Raw genomic sequence first — 16,614 nt, forward strand, 5'->3', positions numbered from 1 at the left:
AGCTCAGAGGGAAAAGGACCCACATGTACAGAAATACGTAAGCAGCTCCTTCTGGTGATAAAGAATTGGAAATCGAGGGGCTGCCCGTCCGTTGGGGAATGGCTGAACAAGTTGTGGCACGTGATGGTGATGGAATACTATTGCGCTATAAGAAATGACACAGGGGATAGTTTCAGAAGACTCTTGGGAAGACATCTATGAACTAATGCAAAGTGAAGTGAGCAGAACCCAGAGAACATACTGTACATAGTAATGGCATTATCATATGATGATCAACTGTGAGATTACTTTAATCGTTAGAATAATCCACAACAATTCCAAAGGACTGGTGATGAAAAATGTTGTCTACATCCAAAGAGAGAACTGGTGAACTGAGTACAGATTGAACTAGATTTTTTCCACTTTATTTTCGTCTTTTTGGGGGGGTTTGTTTTGCACCATAGCTAATAAAGAAACATGTTTTGCATGACTTCATTAAGTATAACAGATAACTGTGTTTCTTTGCCTTCCCTGGAAGGGAGGGAGGGACTTTGGAACTCAAAATAAAATTTTAAACTAAAAAACCAACAAAAACCCAACATATGCTGTGCTCAAACCAGTGCTTGATGAGTACAAGATTTTCATTGGGAGCATTTACTCCTCAGAGATCAGCAAACACTACACATTAAGGCCTGATATTATTATTGTTTGGAGAGTAATGGGAAAATGTTAATGCAGATTAAAAGTAGAGAAAAATATCTTTTCTAAAAAGTTCTAGATGTCAGGTTAAAGATCTCTGCTTATCCAACCTGGTTTTTACATAGTTTTGTATCTCTACAGACAAGAACAACTTGCCCAGGTGACAAAGGCAGCCCTTTGGCCAGACAAATGAACTTTTTCCTTCATTCTGTCCCCAGGGCTTCTCGCTTCCAGAGCTCAGCTTTTTGTCGGGTTTGTTTTCAGCCAAGGAAGAGACAATGTTAGCGATTGTTGGCTTCTGTTGCTTAGGTGATTAGCCTGATGGGGTAGGCTGACCCTCTCTGCATGGACCAGAGAATGACAGAAGCTGTTCTATTAGAAGAAAAGCAATGCCACAACATGATGGCATTGGATGAGCTGGACTGTGGGCAGTTTTATAGTTTGAACACATATCTTCTGAGGTTGACAAAGGGATTATTTTATTATTAGAGGTAGGAAATTAGACCCGGATTTGAAATCTCCCCTGGGTTCCAATCTAGCCTGATACTTATTGGCTGTGTGACCCTGGGCCAGTCACTTAACCTCTCTCAGGCTCAGGTTCCAAATCTTTAAAATGTGGATTGATTAATGAACTTCAACTACACACCAGATACCACACTAGACTCTGGGTCACAAAACAAACAAACAAAAAAATTAGTCTGTGCCCTTATATTCTTTTGAGTTTACGTCTTTTGGGAGGATGTGGTATGGGGAAGAGGGACATAAAACATAAATAACTAAGTCTTTGTAGACTACAAATAAACACAAGGTAATTTGGGGGATAATAATACCTGTAACACACTTCAATGGTAGTTGAAGTCAAATCCAAATGAGAAAATGTATACAAAGCACCTGTCAATTATAAGAATGGCGAATATTGTTATTACCATTATTATTCTGGTCTCCCAAAGCATTACAGACAAGAAGCATCAGGGGCCATTGTTTGAAAACTGATATTGGGAGCAACCAATTTAAAGCTAGTAATTTACTTAACCATTATCTGCCTCAGTTTTCTCAAGTTTAAATGAGGAATAATAACATTACCTACCTCCCAGGGTTGCTCTGCATGGGATCAAATGAGAGGATTTTGGGGGAAGTATTTATTTAACACACTGCCCAGCACACAGTAGGCATTTTATAAAGGCTTGTTCTCTTCCCTCCTTCCCCCTACAAGAAATGACCAGAGCATCCGAGCTCTAGAGGCAGAAGGAACCCCAATGGTCATCTAGTTCAAGATCATACAAGTAGTAAATGCCAGAGGTAGGATTTGAACTGCTTTTTTCTACTAGTGAGATGATGTAGTAAGGAAAACACTGGATGACCTGTAGTTACTGATGTCAAGTGAATCAAGGAGAACCAGATCATTTACCCACTGACCGCAGTAATGGAAAGAAAAACACCTCTGGCAAGACTTCCATGCTCTGGAATGCAGTGACCATTCAGGACTCCTGGAGACCCAGACTTCAGTCCCATACACACTTCCTATCTCTAGGCCAAGAAGGGATGATCTGCTGCTGCAAAATGAGACCAGTACTGTTAGACACAGCCAACTTGGGGAATTGTTTTGCTTGGCCAAACTTACTGGCTACGAAGGAGGGCGTACTGGTGGGTAATAGAAGTAATTCTAGGGACAGCTAGGTGGCGCAGTGGGTAGAGCACCGGCCCTGGAGTCAGGAGGACCTGAGTTCAAATCCGGCCTCAGACACTTAACACTTACTAGCTGTGTGACCCTGGGCAAGTCACTTAACCCCAATTGCCTCACCAAAAAAAAAAAAAAGAAGAAGTAATTCTAAAGGAAGAAACATTGATTCAACAGTAAAAAATTGGAAGAAAAATTCAGAAGAGGATACCTACTTTGCTAAACTTAGAATATAGGTTAAAAAAATACAATGTAATGACTTGACAGTCTCATGTGAGATCCTCTTTTCTGTTCTTATATGTATATTCAGAGTTATAGCTCTAAAGATAGACTAGAGGCCTCAGGGGAAACTGAGGCCCACAGATGTTAAGTGACTTGCCCAAGGTCACATAGCTAGTATAATAAGTGGCAGGACTGGGATTTGAACCTAGGTTCTTTGACTACAAATCTATCACACCATATTGAAATGTCGATGTCTTGCTGAGGGTTAAGTTCTGATAACAAAGAAAATTTTAAGTAATGATAATTTAGAACACAACAAGAACAAAGCACTATGGTCTACCCAGTCCTTTCCCAAAGGAGGCATTCTCTAAATACTTGAAGATGAGAAAGAAAAAAATTGAAAGCCCAGGTTAAGCCCAGTCATTTAGAAATGATGCAGGAAGCAGCTGGGTGGTACAGTAGATGAAAGCATCAACCCTGGATTCAGGAGGACCTGAGTTCAAATGTGACCTTATACACCTGACACTTACTAGCCGTGTGACTTTGGGCAAGTCACTTAACCCTCTCTGCCCCACCCCACCCCCAAAAAGAAAGAAAGAATAAAAGTGATGCAGACGCTGCTTTTCCCATGGTCTGTGTGCTCTAGGGAAGGAAGAGCAGCACACAGAGAGGACCTTCCCAAGGCTTCGAGCTGGAATACCAACAAAGCTGCTGGTTACTACCTTGACCTTGACCACTCACTCATCTTTTCAATGAGCCTCACATCGTCTGAAGCCTGCCATGCTAGGTACTGGGAATTCCAGGGGAAAATGTAACAGCCTCTCCCCTCAAGGAGGGGAAAAAAACAAGATGTGCCCATTTAATACAAGATATACAAAGTAAATACAAAACACAGGGGGAAAGGGGAGGCTGGGACTCATTTGGTCTTGAGCTGAGCTTTGAAGGAAGGGGTGGAGGCTAAGCAGGAGTCCATTCCAGGCCTGGGGGTCAGCCTATGCAAAGGCATGGGCATGAAAGATGGAATGGCATGTACAGGAAACCGGGACAAGGAGGCCCTGAGTGATTGGAAGCCAAGAGCGGTGAAATAAAGTAACGTGGAGAGGTAAGACTGAAGATGTGGATCCGAAAGTAGGGCGAGCCTTACACACCAGACAAAGGAGCTGGCGGGTCATCCCAGAGGAAAGAAATCTGAGGCTAGAGGAAGAGCTCCTTGGCAACCCTGGGGACAGGGGCTGACTTGTCCTTTTTTGTACCCCCAGAGTTTAGCACAGTGCCTGACACACAGCGGATGTGTAATAAATATTTATTAATGACACAATCATTTAGGGTTAGCTACACACAAACTGAAGGTATCTTCATTGAGGATATGAGCAGAAAACAAGCATTTTTTTCCAGGTGACCTTATCATTACCATTTCACAACTGCAGAAGTTCTCATTGTGTTAATTGTTTACTGATGCTCTTTTACAACCAGGTGTTTCCTATCCATCTAGCGAGTTCATTCAAGATTTTTTTAGAAGGTCTAAGAACTAAAAACAACTGTGTTCAATGACACTCTGATAACAGGTGAGGCATACAACGAGAAACGGATGGTCACCAAATGTTGGCCTCTGGGAAGGAGTCCAGGATGAGGAGAGCTCCCCTAAGGGAGAAGGGAGAGACAAGAGGATAAGAGAGAGCCAAACTAGGGTGGTGACTGGATGAATGGAAAGGGACAGATGCACAGGTTAGCATAGAAGTAGTTTTACCAGGACTTGGCAACTGCCTGGCTTAAGGTGAGGGAAAGGAGAAGCCAAAACTGGGTGATGAGAAAGATGGTGGCACCCTGGACAGAAATAGTGAAGTTCAGAAGCAGGGTGGGTTCAGCGAGCCAATCAATGACGACAATTCTGCTTTGAACACATTGAGTTTGAAATGTCTGTGAGGCACACAATTGAAAGTGACCAATAGGAACTGCAGGAGAAAAGACTAAATTTATAGATCAGGGAGTCATCTGGATAAAGACGATAGCCAAACCCGTGCAAGGTGATGAGGTTACCATGGGAATAGCAAGACAAGAGACGAGAGCCCTATAGAACCCAGCCTTCGAACCTGTCATTGGACCTCAAGGCCTTGGCTTCTTCACCTGGAAAATGAGAGGGCCCCCTGGTCCCTTCTGGCTCTAGAGTTAGGGTCTTAGACCCAAAACATATCAATGAAGTCATAGCTCCCTCAATTAGTAAGTCTCTGAGGGTTTTCTGTATGCCCAGGACCTTGCAAGGTCTGCAGGGGGGAATGAGAAAAACAAAAGGTATACAGAATATAACTCTGCTCACCAGAAGTTTACTTTTGTCAAACAATAAGCATTTATTAAGCTCCTGCAATGTGCAGTAAGTGCTGTGCTAAGTGTATTTGGGAAGATAAAAGTATCACAGTTGGAAGTATTAAGTAATAGACTGTAAGTAGAGTACCACACCACCACCACCACCACCACCACCACCACCACCACCACCATTACCACCACACTCCCTTTTCTAAGACAGAGCCATGGAGCATGACCAAAATTTGGAGAATCAGAGAGAAGGCTCATAGATTTGGAGCCAGAGAGAACTGTCAGGAGGTCACCAAGTCATTTTACAGATAAGGACGCTATGGTACAAAAAGAGTTAGGGTTTGCTCAGTCCCACAACTGGTGTCAGAGGTAAAATTCAATCAATTAACATTTACTAAGCACCTACTATGCACAAGCTCTACATACAAAAAGAGCTGCTCTGCCCTTAGGGAGCTTACATGCAAACTCTCTAAGTGGGAGACAAAATGCAAACAAATATATAGGAAGCAAGTTGCAGACCGGATAAATAGGAACATAGCAGAGGGAAGGCACTAGAATTAAGGGGATGGGGGGGCAGCTAGGTGGCACAGTGGATAAAGCACGGGTTCTGGAGTCAGGAGGAACCTGAGTTCAAATCCAGCCTCCAGACACTTACTAGCTATATGACCCTAGGCAAGTCACTTAATCCTCATTGCCCCACAAAAAAAAAAAGAAAAAGAAAAGAGGGGATGGGGAAGGCTTCCTGTGGAAGGGAGGTTTATATTTGGGATCTAAGGGAAGCCAGGGAGGTTAGGAGGTCAGTAGTCCAAGCAGAAGAGGGAGAGCATCCGGGCATGGTGGACACCCAGAGAGAATGCCTGCAGCTGAGAGATGGAACAGCCAGGAGGCTGGTGTCACTGGATCAGAGAGTATGCTATAAGAGGATTGGAAAGGTGGAAGGGGGTTAGGTTGTGAAGGGCTCTGAATGCCAAAGCATTTTGAATTGGCTCTTGGAGGCAATAGGGAGCCATTGGAATTTATTGAGTAGGGGGATAACATGATTAGACCTGTTGGTCATCTGGTGGTGTAGTACTAATGATAAGCACCATCAGAAAGACCATGAAAAAATCCTGGCTCACACATCAGCTTTGGTTGCCGAGGACAATGAAATTGTACGACAAACTTAGTAAGACTCTCCTCCACTCTTCACCCTCATTCTATATCCCAATAACTTAATGACTTCAAAGGTAGGACAAGCACTTATGGGAAGAAATATATGGGCCAGGAGGGTTTAGGAGAAAGAAATGAAGGAGCCCAAAGACTTACAGATTGTAGAAATGCCTCCTACCTCTGGATCATAAACACTTTCCTCAAAAGGAGACTTGGTAGGTACTAGATACAGCAAGCACCAAATCACAAAGACATAGGAAAAGATTTATGACAGATATAAGTAGTACACAGTCAGACTATCAACATGTCAGAACTAAGATTATAATTTATAAGGAACAAGAAAAAAGTAATGAGAAAAAGAGATGGCATGAATTGAAGAAGATTTATAAAAAATGGTCAATGGACACTGAAATGACATCTGTACCAACCATAATTATTTCATCCGAAAGTTAAACCAAAGCAGATTAACTTTTAAAAATTCTTTTATCTTTAATTTATGGAATAAAACAAGCAGAAGACCACTATTATAAAGCTGTTGACCTTAGGACCAACTCACTCCATGGGGACTCAGAAACTAGGCTATTCTGAAAAAAAATGCTCATTCTGAGCAGAGTTCTGGGTCTTTCTTCCCCTCTATACCCACAACTGGGAATATGCTCCAATGCACATTGTGATGTATAAAATCTAATGTGTGGTTGCCTTAAATTAGAAGCTCACAGCACCAGTCTTTGGGGCATTAAGCATTTCTTAAAGTATTTAGAAGTTAGCAAAAGAGAGAACACATGTGGTTCAGAAGGAAGCCTAGCTACCCTGGTGACTCTGCCGGGACCTCCAACTGAAAAGACAGATCCTCAGTCTCCTAGAGCAGAAGCTCCCTGTGGGAGCGGAAGAGGGGCAGTCCCCACACACAGCTCCAAACTAATTGTCTGGTAGTATTGACTGACATGACTTATAGGTGGTTCTATGAACAGATGTAACTTCCTGACACCAGGCAGCTTCCCGATGCTAGTCACATGCTTTCTCCTCAGGTTGGAGGAGCCCTGGTTCTCACAATGTCTTTCTCAGCAGTGGGGTGGCACCCAGATTCTTACACTCCCCCCTGTGCTTCATGAAGAAACATCATTTCCTTACATGAAGCAATAACATTACAGATACTTATGACTAACAAAGTAAAGGGAAAAGAGAGAAAAAGAAATTGAGGGACGCATTAACAAAGGCTAAAGGAGCAAACTCCCCTTTTAGCAGGTGGACATTACAAACAGAGAAAAACTAAAGGGGGCACTCCTCTTTAGTAAGTGGACATTATAAACAATGTATACAATGGGGAAAAGGAAAACAGGAAAATGTCCATTTAAGTCTTTGGAAGTCTGTTCTCAGGTGATTTTTGGGATATCCTCTGGGTGTAGTTGTGGAATGGAAGTCTTTCAGGTGTTTCAGATACTGGTAATCAGCTGGGAAATTTTCCTACAAAATTGAGCTTAACACAACTTTAAATAGCTTTGCCAATAACCAAATCAAACAATGAGAGTTCTCAAAAACATGTCTAAGGAAATTCAGAATCTTTTAGAGATTTTACAATTGTTGTCCAGTTGTTACACATGAAACATAATAAAAACAAAAGTTGAAACATTCTCTAAAACTTAATATTACTACAACATTAATTGCTACAATGAGACCAAAAAGGGCCAGAAGCACCTTAGTTGGTAACTATCTGACATAACTTGCAGAATGTATGCTAAATACTACATCACACAGTCCAGCAAATGAAAGTCACCTGACCTTAGGAGACTAAGAGAACCCTTACCACTGGAGTGGCTATGGGAAGAGCATCCCCCAACAGCCAGCTAGGCCCTCCTTTCTCCTAAGCCTACAGGTTGTTCAGCCAAATGCTAAAATGCCAAAGACAACACTGGGTTAAACTATAAACTACTCTGTAAAATCTTACAAAAAAGGATGATGGACAATTATGAGCAACACAGTCTCAAAACAGAGGAAAGAAATGGAACGTAAAAGCAGTCCAAAGGGAGCTTGGCAAGATACCTAACTAAGCAAAGTCATTGCAAGGTCATTCAAAGATGAAAACAGAAAAGGCACTGCAAGCAGAAGAAAAATGGAAAAGATCTGCAGAAACTATTATTTTCTCCATCAAGTATGGTGGAACCCCCACACTCGGACCCTAACATCACAATCTTTGGGCTGTTTCTAGATGAAGTAAAAATGGCACTAGAATGAATAAAGCTGAGAAAAGCAGCCAACTTGGATCAAAGGTATATAGAGGAGATGTGGGAGAAGAATATAACTGGGAAGGTGTGAAAAGAATAATTTACAAGGTGTCTGAAGAAAGGGAAGCTCCTAAAAGGCAGAAAACAGCTCAGGCCTTGATTAAAAAAGAAAAAAAAAGGCAACTAAGCAAACAGTGACAACCACCATTCCTTCACTTTCTTCTGGTCTGTTCCACAAACAAGCCTGTCTCCCAGCTCTGGGCATCCTCCATGCCTGGAATGCTCTCTCTCCTCTGCTTAGACTACTGACCCCTCTGGCTTCCTTTAAGTCCCAACTAACATCCCGACTTCTAGAGGAAGCCTTCCCCCCACCCCCTTTTAATTCTCTAAAGAACTAAAGATGAAGGTGCATGGTGGGTATAAAGGATGCTGTTAAAGACAGAAAAGGAAGATGGACTGGGTATGGGTCAAAAGCCAGGGTGCTCCCCAGGGATTCCCTGGGATGACCAAGAGTCACAAAGGATGGGCCGGCGCAGCTTGATGGCTTGATACCAGGGGTGGGGAATTCTGCCACCCCCGTTCTGGAGGCTTCGAGCAGTGCTGGGCAAAACCAACATGTGGGTGTGGTGGCCCGTCTCACCTCTGCTTGGAGCTCATTCCTAGCACTTGGCACGATGCCTTGGCACAAGAAAGTGCTGCTGTTCTATGGATACCAAACGAAGTCAAATGATCTGCTTTAGACCAGACGATGCCTTTTTGTTGTTGTTGTTGTTATCATAGCTGCCTATTAACAGAGAGCTTTAAAGTTTGCAAAGGACTTTCCATGTAGTCTCATTTGATCCTCAAGACAGCCCTAGGAAGTAGGTGCTATTATGATCCTCACTTTACAGATGAGAAAATTAAGGCAGCCAGAGGTGAAGTGACTTGCCCAGGGTCAAACAGCTAGGCCATATGGGAGGTGGATCTGAGCTCAGGGCCTCTGACTCCAGGCTCAGGGCTCTAGCCACTGTCACCTGACTGCCTCATATACCTTTTGGGTGGTCAAGTGTGTCCAGCCCCAGGCAACTTGGCTAGGGAAAGCTGACCCAGGAATCCTTTCCATCTCTTCCTTCCACTGCTCCTGGCACAGCCAGGCCTCCTCTCTGCCAGTCCTGCTGGGGCAGCAGGCTCCCCACCTGGTCTGCTTTTACAAAGGGATCCCTTACTAAGCACTCCATTGGCTATAGCTCTCGAAATGCCAGCTCAGACATAGAGAAAAAAGAAATGGAGGGAATGAGCAAGGGTAGAAAGGGAAGAAAGGATCACTTTCTGTAGATGTGATCATCTGCTTTGAGAACCCTAGAGAGTCAACTAAAATGAATTCAAACAATTGATAATTTCCAGAGTTACAGGATATAAAATAAATGTACCTATATCTTCAGCATTTCTGTGCATTACAGAGAGAGAGAAGAGAGAGGAGAGAGAGGAGGGGGAGAGGGAAAAGGTGAGGGGGAGAGAAGAAGAGGGAAAGGGAGAGAGGGTTAAAGAGGGAGAGGGAGAGAGAGAGAGAAGATGGTCCTTTACCTTAAAAGTTATCTGTGACACCAGACTAATCAAACAGGACTTGTCAGAAGGGGCAGAGAAATGGAGTAGTTTATTTGTAAACCACAAATAAAAAAAAAATGTTCTTTTTTTTGGCAGGGGTGGGGCTCTACCAGTGATTTCATGGGTTCAGAGAATTCCCAGAGAGGAAGCTCCCCAAGGCAAAGAAAATCTGCATCTTTTAATCTTAGCCCAAGGGAGGCATTGAAGGGCTGAGTCACTTTCCCATGGTCCCAGAGCCAAGCCAGGGCAGAGGCAGGTGGGGGAGTGGAGTCGGGGGAAGTGAGGAAAGAACTGGGACTGGAACCACTGGACAAATGACTGCCAATGCATAGTGCTGAACTTGTGGCTGTGCCTGGAGTCAGGGGAAGGGACAGGGATAAGCATTGATTAAGTTCCTGCTGTGTGCCAGGCACCACTAAGGGCATAATAAAAATGATCCCATTTGACGATGGCAGCAGAGTAGATGGAGCACAGGAGGACAGTGCGAATCCTGCCTTGGCTATTTACCAGCTGTGTAAATCTGCTTCTTCATCTGTCAAATGGGGATAGCAGCTACCACCTACTTGCCAGGATTACAGTGAAGCCTGAACAATCTAATTTATGGAAAGCACTTTGTAAACCTGAAAGCAGAGTAATAGGACAAGCTACTCTTAGTTGTTTGTTGGTTGTTCCGTGGGCGGCTACAGGAAGTGGAGGTGTGGTAGGCCATCAGGGCCTGGGGCCACATCAGGAGAGCCCTGAAGGTCCCAGAGCTGGCCTAGAGGCCTCCAATCCCCTGGGCCTCAGTCTGTCTTTCTAGGGCCTCCAGCCCTGTATGACTGGGCCTTTACACCTTCTTTCCCTTGAATTCCCTTTATGCACTCGGTGTTCTAGTCCAGCCACTCGATTCCTCCTCTCTGCACGTGCTGTCTCCCCATCATGTATCCAGGGCCTCCCTCTTCCCCTCACCCCAGAAGGACTCTTTTTAGAGTCCCAGCTTCTTTCCATGGCCTCCCCTCCTACTCAATCTTCCAAAGTCCTTCCTCCCTTCCTCCACAAATGTCTCTTTTCTCTCTCCCAAATTCTGCTTTTATTTGTGCATCATTCCATCTGCCCCAGGGGCAGGGAAGCTTCTCATTTTAGGGCCTGGTGTGTCACATGGCACACAGTAGGTGTGCAGGATCTTTTTCTAGCTCTTTAAAGTCAGGAAAGCATTTTTACACTGATCCTTTTTTGGTTACTTCAAAGTTAGGTTCAAACACCACTACCTATGGGAGGCCTTTCGGATTCCCCTCATGGGGCTGGTGCCTCTCCCTTCCCAGCTCTACCTAACAAGCCATGCTGCTTCTCCTAAGTGATTTCAAAAGCAGGATCCTTTTCAAGAACAATTTCCACAATCATCAACAGAGAGACTGATTTGTTCCCTGAAATGGTAAACAATGGCAGTCTTCTCAGAACTTGTCTATACTCTAGGATATGGAGGGATTGGGGAGGGGAGGGGGGGCAGGACACAACCCCAAACCTCTAGGTTTCAGTGTTTAGAAAAGGATGGAGGACTGTTTTTCAGCTCAACGCAAACCAGACCGAGCAAGTGAGCTCCCTAGCTGATGGGAGTTGGCATTGTATCATCTTTCATTCCTTATAAGAGCAGTCCAGTTTGCAATAGAAATTTTCTAACAAGTAACATTTTGGGGGGGTGGGGGGGAGCAGGGCAATGAGGGTTAAGTGACTTGCCCAGGGTCACACACAGCTAGTAAGTGTCAAGTGTCTAAGGCCAGATTTGAATTCAGATCCTCCTGAATCCAGGGCCAGTGCTTTATCCATGTGCCACCTAGCTGCCCCACAAGTAACATTTTTATGGACAGAATAGTCCTAAGCCATATTTCAGAAACCACTTCATAGGACTGAGAACCATCTTGGAGGAAAGTGAAGTTCTCCTTAAGAGTCTACTCAAAGTTCTTTTTGTTTTCACTTATTCATCTTCTCAGGTGGCTTATCTGGTCCCTCCCAAAGTCGTCAGACTATAAGGTGATTAACTGTCCTGGGCTTCCAGGGCCTGGGCATCAAGGTCCAAGATTCTGAACCACTCTTCATTCACTTTTCTTGTCACTGACATAAACTGATGGCTTCGACTCCAGAATACCAGAGAGATGTGTGGATCAAGCTTGCCTAAAAGACTTTTTTTTTTTTTTTTGGTGAGGCAATTGGGGTTAAGTGACTTGCCTAGGGTCACACAGCTAGTAAGTGTTAAGTGTCTGAGGCCGAATTTGAACTCAGGTCTTCCTGACTCCAGGGCTGGTGCTCCATCCACTGCGCCACTTAGCTGCCCCTTAAAAGACTATTTTAAAGAGAACTTACACAAGGCAGGCGCTCACATGGAGGTCAGAAGAAGCAACACAAAGGACACCCTGAAGGTCTCTCTTTAAGAACTTCGGAATTGAAAGCATGGCATGGGAGACATTGGCACAGGACCACCCAGCATGGTGTGCCCTCATCAGAGAAGGTGCTGTGCTCCTGGAGCAAAGCAGAATTGCAGCAGCTCAAAAGAAACCTGAGGGCAGCTAGGTGGTCCATGGATAAAGCACCAGCCCTGGATTCAGAAGGACCTGAGTTCAAATCCGGCCTCAGACACTTGACACTTACTAGCTGTGTGACCCTGGGCAAGTCACTTAACCCTCATTGCCCTGCAAAAAAAGAAAAAGAAAAAGAAACCCGAGATGCCCAAATTTAGAGAATCCAGCCCAGATGTTCACATGGAGTGTTTGGGCTAAATTTGTGGTAGAGCCTTCCAAGCTCATATTGGTCTAATTGGCCACAGGTAGACACACTGTAACTTGACTCTAACCTATCAATGTTATTTTGGTCCTCTCTGAGAATGAAAGACAACAACCAACCAACCAACCAACCAACCACCTGTGTGACCATGGGTAATTTTTTTTTTTTTTGGTGGGGCAATGGGGGTTAAGTGACTTGCCCAGGGTCACACAGCTACTAAGTGCCAAGTGTCTGAGGCCAGATTTGAACTCAGGTCCTTCTGAATCCAGGGCCAGTTCTTTGTCCACTGAGCCACCTAGCTGCCCCAACCATGGGTAAATTACCTCCCTGGCTGGGCCTTGGTTTCCTCACCTGTCAAATTCGGGCATTGGACTAGACCCTAGCTTCTTAAATTGTGGGTCTCAACCCGATATGGGGTCATGTAACTGAATGCAGGGGTCACAAAAAATTTGGCAACAGTCAAAGGTTATATCCACCTATTTTATATACCTACATACCCAGGGTTGAGTAAAGTTTTCTCTGCTGAAAAGGGGTTGCAAGCTGAAAAAGTTTCAGAAGCCCTAGACCTCCAAGGCCCTTCCAGCCCTAGAGCTAACATCATGATACAAGAGGCCTTTCTAGACTTCATCTAGCTGTTTGTGTTACTTACACACACACACACACACACACAGAGGTGTGATCCAACACTCATTTTACAGATGAGAAGAGTAAGGCCCATAGAAGTGACTTGCCCAGGGTCACACAGCTGTTAATCATCCGAGGTGGATGGGCACCTACTTCTGCTCCATTCACTTTGCCAAACTCTAGTGGTTATTTGCTTATGTATCTCTTGAGTCCGACACAAAGTAAGCCAAGAACTCTGGTTGGTTTCAATCACCTTCCTACCCTGAGGGCTGATGATCACTGCCAGCATCTACTCACAAAGTGTAACTGGATGAGATAAGCCAAGATCACAAGTGCTGGTGGCCTCTTGGTATGGACAGTGTCTTCCCCCAGGGACTGCCAACCCAGATATCTGTCGTGCCGTATCTTAGATCTTCTCTTCTGTGCTTCCCCCCTCTGAGGGCACCAAAGAGAAAAAGGGAAAGGAATAAGATTCTCCATTCCAGCCATAAGTCAGGAAGTAGCTTTGAGAACTGGGATATGTTCTGTTCCTGTTAAGACTGACATTTCCCTCCCATGGAGAACTTAGCGGTGAGTGTCAAAAGAGGCAATGCACTTGTTAGGACACTCCATACAGAGTGTACTTCCTGTTCTGCCCAAGATGCCGGACCGAATTGGGGACCAAGTACCTGAAGTGATCCCATTCAGGAGACCTCTGAGTCAGGCACTACTGTGTACCAGGCACTTTGCTAAGCACTAGAGATATAAAGAATGATATAAATAAAGCCAGGAGCTCACTGTCTAAGAGGAGAAATCAGAAATAATGAATAGCGAGGGACATCGAGGGGGCCTGCTTTGTTTCCTCACAGCTCTTCCCCAACCCCCCAGAGTAGGGGTAAAATTTTTTCCATGGTATTTCTGAGTTGAGATCACCACTGCCCTGAGGAGCAGACACCCCCCTCCTCTAGCACAGAGACTTGGTTGTGTGGCCCTCCAGCCCTGTCTGGTATTTCGAGGGTAGGACAGATCTGCCTTTCCATTCCTCACAGATCCTCACAGGTCATAGCCCCCTGTTTGGAAACCAAGAATACAGGTAACGAGAGGTTAGCTGTACCAATTAACCAAGACAATGAATAAGTGCCTTCTGTGAGCAGATACCAACTAGAACAAGAGGAGAGATAGTCACTGCCCTGGGGAACAGAGAGCTTAGGAAGAGATGATGGGCTCATAGGTAAATAGTGTGACATCAGGGTGTGGAATGACTTGGGAGGGATTTAGTGGGGGGAAAAAAAAATCTGGACTTATCCAGAGGGTTACGTGATTAAGAACAAGCCATTTCGCTTCCCAGAGTCTCGTTTTTCTATCTGTAAAATGGGCACCATAATGCCAAGAGAAGCTAACTCACAAGGTTGTCATATCAGCATCAAATATGAGAGGGGACGGACTGGAACGTAATATGTGTGAGAACTCTGCCAGGGAATTCTCTGTCATTATTAGAGTGGGAAAGAAACTCAAGACAAGGAGACAACTTTGGCAACTGTTGCAACAGTCCACGGGAGAGTATATGAAAGCCTGAACTATAAATGGGTATGGTGCCCCCAAACCTCAAGAGAAGTCATCGAATCCAAGCCTCTCATTTTACAGAGGAGGAAACAGACTCACCTCACCCCCACCAACCCCCCCAAGCTGTGGAAAGTGAACAGAGTCCACGGCCACATGGTAATACCTCCTGGCTCTTTAGGAACTACCAAGTTTGGTCTGAAAACACCATCCCAACGAAGACAACCCCAGGATAGGGGTACTTCTGGGACTCCCAGGCAACAGGGTGGCTACTTATTCCATAGCAGCAATGGGCACCACAGCACACCAGGCCTGCAGTCAGGAAGGCCCAGAGTTCAAATCCAGCCATCTGCCTTAGTTTCCTCAATTGTAAAATAGGGGTCCTAATAGCACCTAATATGAGGATCACATGAGATAACATTTATAAAGCACTTAGTTCGTGGCATACAGAAGGTGTTTAATAAATGTCTGTTCTTTTCGTTCTTCTTGTAGATCCCAAATTTACACTGGGCTGGAGACACATGAGGACCTTACTTTCTAAGAGGAAACACTCTAACACTACAGACCGGCACTGGCAGGGGCCAGAGATAGGCTTAAAGAGTTGTCTAGAGCAGAGAGAGGGTAAAGGATTTAAGGACTGGCTCAAAATGCCAGTATGCATCAGAGGCTACCACACCTATATAGATAGGTGTCCCAAAAGTCTGGGTGCAGTTACTGCACCCAGACTTTTGGGACACCTTGTACATACCAAATAAAGACAGTTTGGGGAGCTGGTAGTATGAGAGGTGGCAGAGCATCAAGAAAGGTCAAGAGAAAGCAGGGATTGTTGAGCTGAGTGTTGAAGGAAACTAGGGGACTTCAAGGAGAGGTGAGAAAGGAGAGCATTATGGGGCATGGGGGGCAGCCACGGGAACCTTCCTCGGAGCCTGGGAAGACTGGGTGGAGGAGACTAATGGATCCTATCAGAGAGTCAGGAAGGGTCATAAAGGGATTTAAATGCCTGAGGAGTTTGTAATTTTACTCTGGAGTTAATAAGGAGCCTTTTGGAGTTTCTGGAAGGAACCTAATGGGTGTCAGAAACCAAAGCACAGGAATCCTCTCTGCAACATACGAGGAAAAATGGTTTTAGAGTCGGAAGACGTGGGTTCGGATCCCCAGTTGGCATTATCTGTAACCTTGGGCAAGTCACATGACCGTGCTGTGCCTCAGTTTCAACATCTGTAAAACGGCTTCGGAAGCCTCTTCCAACTCTAAATCTAAGACCCCCTTCCCTTAGTGATGAGAAGCAGCCCAGAAGCAAGCCCAACTCCACTTTGGGGGCAAGCGTTAATGCTCAGTAACTTTTTCTCCTTACACGGACCCCCAGATGCAACTTCTACGCTTAGCTCCGGGTCCTTCCCTCAAGAGCATTGGGTGCAGTTTTCAAATGAAGTGTCCAGTGAGAGGGGGTCGGGTGATGGAGGAGGAACAGGGGGAGAGGAACTGCCCCAAACACTGCCCACAACCGGCGCTCAAGAATTGCTAATGAATGCGTGCTTACCTTGCACTCGATCCTGGAGGAACAACAAAAAACCGAGCCAAGCTTCGGGTCGAGAAGATAGACAGATAGAGGGTCACGGGGTCAAAGAGCAGCCTTCGGCCAGAAGTGCAAAGACCCGCAAGTACTCTTACGCTCATTCGCTCGCCTCGCGAAGGCGGAGGCGGAGACGGAGACGGAGACGGAGACGACCCGGCGCTCACGAGCTCCCAGCCGCACTCTCTCCAGCGGCGTCTGGATCTACTGCTTCTGCTGCAGCAGAGCTTCTATAAACATCCCCACTGCGAGCGACTTGTCACGGGGGTAGGCGGAGACTA

General features: G+C 45.2%; 1 protein-coding gene across 1 annotated transcript in view; it reads right to left on the minus strand.

Annotated features, from left to right (window-relative positions):
- Positions 1 to 16,423, minus strand: part of SBNO1 (strawberry notch homolog 1) — a 78,117-nt gene extending 61,694 nt beyond the window's left edge. The window contains exon 1 of the mRNA XM_043969284.1: positions 16,301 to 16,423. The gene's annotated coding sequence lies outside the window, so the exon portion shown is untranslated. The remainder of the gene's footprint in view (positions 1 to 16,300) is intronic.
- Between the last annotated feature and the right edge of the window lie 191 nt (positions 16,424 to 16,614).

This window comes from Dromiciops gliroides, chromosome 1, assembly GCF_019393635.1.
Source record: "Dromiciops gliroides isolate mDroGli1 chromosome 1, mDroGli1.pri, whole genome shotgun sequence".
NCBI lineage: Eukaryota > Metazoa > Chordata > Mammalia > Microbiotheria > Microbiotheriidae > Dromiciops > Dromiciops gliroides.